Below are 4,828 nucleotides of genomic sequence, written 5' to 3'. Positions count from 1 at the left end.
CACATCCATCTCCTTTCTCAGCTCCTGCCTCCCTCTACCCCATCCCAAAACCATGGGCTGCAGTACATACAGACAGACCCTGGCTGTATGAAGGTCCAGGGACCCAGGGGCTTGGGGGTGGGGGAGGGCAGCAGCGGGAGGGGCTGAATGGAGAGGAGCTGGGGTTCAGGCATTGTCTTTTTTCCTCCTTGTATATAAGAATGTATATTTGATGCCTCATAAAAGACCTTGTGCTCACCTCCCGCCTCTGCCTCCTACTTATGCCCCCTCCCCCAGGGTGGAGCCCCTGGAGAGAGAGGCCTTAGCCCAGGGAGGTGAGGAGCTAAGGGTAGCAGCTCAGGCAACTGGGTGGGTGAGATGCTTTGGTTGGGTGGGAGGTGGGGATGAGGGAGGTTTCCCTCTCTCAGCTCCTTAACCAACCTGTTAATGTGTGACAGTCGCAAGGGTGTGGGCTTTGGAGTTGATCCAGTTCCAATCCTGGGGTTTTCCCTTCCGAGGCACGCACACTCGGGAGAAGCACCCTCTGGGTCTCGGTTTTCTTGATGTAAACCTTGAGGTGATAAAACCATTGCCACATGGAGTTGTGACGATGACATGGCAGTAACAGATATCAAGCAGACAGCATGGAGTAGGTGCTGGGGAAGTTAGTTCCCTGCTCTTCCTTTCACAGGTGGGATACTTCCTTCTGCTCTTGTGCTATCTGTGCTTACCCTTCCTGTGGCTGGCCTGCCTTTGCCCACTGCCCAAGGCTGGCCATATTTCTGTCCTTGAAGGTAGGGGGGTAGGTGACCGGGGCCAGGAAGCCAGGGGCTGGATACATCATAAGAGCTCTTATGTGTATATATACTTAGGTTGTTAGATAGCAAGTAGCTGGATTCTCTTTAGTTTACACAGGAGGGCACGGTCCAGAGAAGGGAAGAGTCTTTTCCAAGGCCACGCAGCAAATCAGGATGGGGGTTCCTGACTTCTAGGCCAGTCCTCCCAAACTGCCTTCCTATGAAGTGAACATGTTTCCAGCCCTACCCGTTATGTCCTGGGTCTTGGGAGAGCCCAGGAGGAATGGGGCAGAGCACCGGCTCTTGGTTAGGGTCAGCAGGGTCCCCAGAAGCTGCAGTCAGTAAATATGTTCAGTGCTTTCTTAGAGTCTGGAATAGCCTCTAAGAGGTAACGGTTTGGATGGCCCCCCTCTTTAGCAGCATGGACCAAGGTCTTTATTTTCTTCTTCATATGCACATTGGAGTGAGAGAAGCAGCTGGAGCCATCTAACCATTTGATGCCACCTCTAGGACCCAGCCTGAGTGTTGGAAGAGTTTAGATGCAGAGGTTCCAGAATGAAATCCAATAAGCATTTAAAAACATTTTTTTAAGTTTATGTATTTGTTTTGAAGGAGACAGAGACAGCGCGAGTGGGGAGGGGCAGAGAGAGGGAGAGAGAGAATCCCAAGCAGGCTATGAGCTGCAGAGTCAGCCATGGGGCTCAAACTCATGAAACTGTGAGATCACAACCTGAGCCAAAACCAAGAGTCAAGACACTCAACCAACTAAGCCACCCAGGTGCCCAGGTGCTCCAGCATCTTTTTTTCTTCTCTCTCTCTCTCTCTCTCTCTCTCTCTCTCTGTCTCTCTCTCTCTCCCTTCCTCCCTCCCTCTATTCCTCTCTCTCTCTCTTTGTTTTTTTCCCTGGTGGGTGAAGCTAGACTGCCTTTGGTCATGCCCCATTCTCCCACCTTCAACTTGATGCTGTTTTTGTCTTCCCAAAGCTTAGTTTTTAGCACTCAAATCCTGGCTCAGTCACAAACTTGACTGTGTTGCCTTTGGCAAGTCACCTAGCCCCTCAGAGCCCAGTCTTCCACCTGTGAAAAAGGATAATAATCTCACAGGGAAATTGTTAACAGATGCATATGAAATGCCTCCCTCCTGCCAGACGCACAGCAAGCTGTTCTCCGCCACCTACAGAAAGAAAGGCAAACTCCTTGTCTTGACATTGGAGGTCCTCCACCGCATGGCCCCAGCCTATCTCCTAACCCTCATTCCTCGCCCACACTTTGACCACCTACTCACTGTTCCCTGAAAAGGCCTGTAATTTTCAGACTCTGTATTTTACCTGTGCCTTCCTGCTCCCCCCACCCAGCAAAGGTTCCCCCCACCACCAGCTATGATGGTTTTCTCACTCTTGTGAGATGAGCTTAAAAGACCCATCCCTCACAAAGCTTGTCCTTGATCATATCCTCTGAGATCCTTCATCATTATCTTTCTTCCTCACCAGGCCATAAGTGGTTCAAGGGTGACAATAGTCTGAATCATCTCTGTCCAGAGCATTGCACAGCACAGATGACCCTGAAATTTTGTTGATTTGAATGAAAGAATAGTTCTTTCCAAGCTAAAGCTTAGGCATCTTTGCATTGGTTGATTTATTGATTGGTGCAACCTGTGTACCAAGCTTTTGGGCCCCCTGGGACCTCCTCATGCCTCCTTCAGCTCTTTCCGATGTTCCCCGCTCTACCCTTCACTGGATTGTCCCTGTTGCACCCTCCCCCACTCCCTGGAACCTCACCATCCAGACTGTGGAGGGATAGTTTGGCTCCTTACCTTCCCATTTCTTTGAGGGCCTGAAGACAAGAAGCCTAGTGGCTATCCAGCTCTCAAAGGTCCTACCGCCAGTCTCTTTGGGGATGTGGATGGGGAGGGACAACACATAACAAAAGACAAAGGTCCTAGACTCTCACAGAGTCTTTGTCCTAGACCAGTGCTGTCCAGTAAGTCTGTGATGATGGAAATATCCTATACTTGTGCTGTCCAGTACAGTAACCCCTAGCTCATGTGTCTACTAGGCACTTGGAATGTGGCTAGTGCAACTGAGGAACTGAATTTATAAATTTAAATGTAAATAGCTACATGGGGGTAGTGGCTACCATATTAGTGCAGGACAAGATCCTCAGGAATATACAGCCTGGTAGGGATAATGTCCATGCAATAAATACAGACCCAGAAGGGAGTACAGCACATATGGGGTGAGCAAAGGAGGGAAAAACCCAACTTGGGGTAGGGGTTGGGTGGTGGGTGGGCAAGGAGGGAACTGCCTCATTATCTGTGTCTTGAAAGGTGAGTGGCGGATGGGGGGAGGTGGCACCTGGCTGGCTCAGTCAGAAGAGCATGGGACTCTTGATCTTTGGGTCATGAGTTAGAGCCCCATATTGGACGTAGAGACTGTGTAAATAAAAACTTAAAAAAAAAAAGAAAGAAAGAAAAGACAAGTCAGTAGGAGTTATTCTGGTAAAGAAGGACATTTGTCAGAGGGAGCAGTGTATACAGGGGCCTGTGAGTGTGTGATGCATGTGAGGGTGTGATGTGTTAGTGGCATAGTGAGAACAGAATGGGAGAGGGAAGCCCTGGTGGTAGGCATAGCATATCCCGAAGCATGAAGGCTGACAGTCAGTGTACCCTCATTCCTCTGTTGCCAACTGTTTTTTCCCCCCACCGGAGACTCATGAGGACCTGAAGTAAGACCCCCCATATATATTATAATATAGCCTATATAGTGTCCCCACTGTAAAGTTACTGGTTTTCCCTTTGAAATAAATGAGCATCTTGTGGAGAGCTACAATGAGATTATGTAAATATCCTGTTCTCCTCGAACTTGCATCCACAAGTTTTAGTATTCAGTGATGATTCTCCAAGTGGCCAAATGGTGATTTTCGAATGCCATCATTCCTTTGACATGGATTAGTTGGCTTTCCACTATAAGGGAAAGCTTTCCCTTCTTCTACATGTATTTGTTTATCTCCTCATGGACTCTTGGTTTTCTATTGTATTCAGTGGGTTGTAACACATTAATATCATTATTTGATGTTCAAAGCTGCTCCAGATGTGGCCAGCAGGAGGCCCTCCAAGCTGACTCCTGTATCCTCTTGGCAGGTCTCCAACTTGTTTTGAGCATTTTCTTATTTTCTGGCACCACAAGATACTCCAGGCCCATCTTGTCCCTTCCCTGCCCCAGTCTTGGAATAAGCCTCTTTTTCCAAGAAGCCCTGGTCCTTTTTATTGGAGAGTGGCATTTGGGAACCAAGATTTGGGCCAAGATTTCAGGGTTATAGGTGTGTTTTAAGAGTTTACTTTTTTTTACCTGGAAAAAGTCTGAGCATCTGTAGATGATTTTCTTTTTTTTTTTTTTAATGTTTTTATTTATTTCTAGGAGAGAGAGAGAGAGAGACAGCGTGAGCAGGGAAGGGTCAGAGAGAGAGGGAGATACAGACTCTGAAATAGGCTCCAGGCTCTGAGCTGGCAGTCCGCACAGAGCCCGACGCGGGGCTCGAACCCACGAACCGCGAGATCATGACCTAAGCGAAAGTCGGATGCTTAACCGACTAAGCCACCCAGGCGCCCCTGTAGATGATTTTCTTACTCCATCCTTCATTTAAGGAAAAGCTTTCCCTTTTCCCTCATTTTATTTATGTATATCAGTGTGGAATCATGAATTTTTATTTCACTCTTCAATGAGTTATAATCCACTATCATAATTCACTTGGAATTATCATTATTTTGAATATATTGTTTTATTATGTGTATGTATATATCCATGAGGTCACACAGATACCTTGATACCTTGAGGAGGTTCTTTAATAATCCAGGCTAGAGATAATAAATGGCTCTCAGGGAGATAGATTAGAAAATGGCATAAGGAGGGGATGGATGGATTCCACAGCTATTTAGTTAGGCCTTACAGCTCATACCTACATTACTAGAAGGGACCCTATTTTACAAATCAAAAAAGTGAGGTACAAAGTCACTCTCATCCTGCTCATCCAGAAAACATGGATGGGGTGGGTGTG

This window comes from Crocuta crocuta, unplaced genomic scaffold, assembly GCF_008692635.1.
Source record: "Crocuta crocuta isolate KB4526 unplaced genomic scaffold, BGI_CrCroc_1.0 scaffold1307, whole genome shotgun sequence".
Classification (NCBI taxonomy): Eukaryota; Metazoa; Chordata; class Mammalia; order Carnivora; family Hyaenidae; genus Crocuta; species Crocuta crocuta.
The sequence above is the reverse complement of the archived record's forward strand: the minus strand, read 5'-3'. Positions refer to the sequence as shown.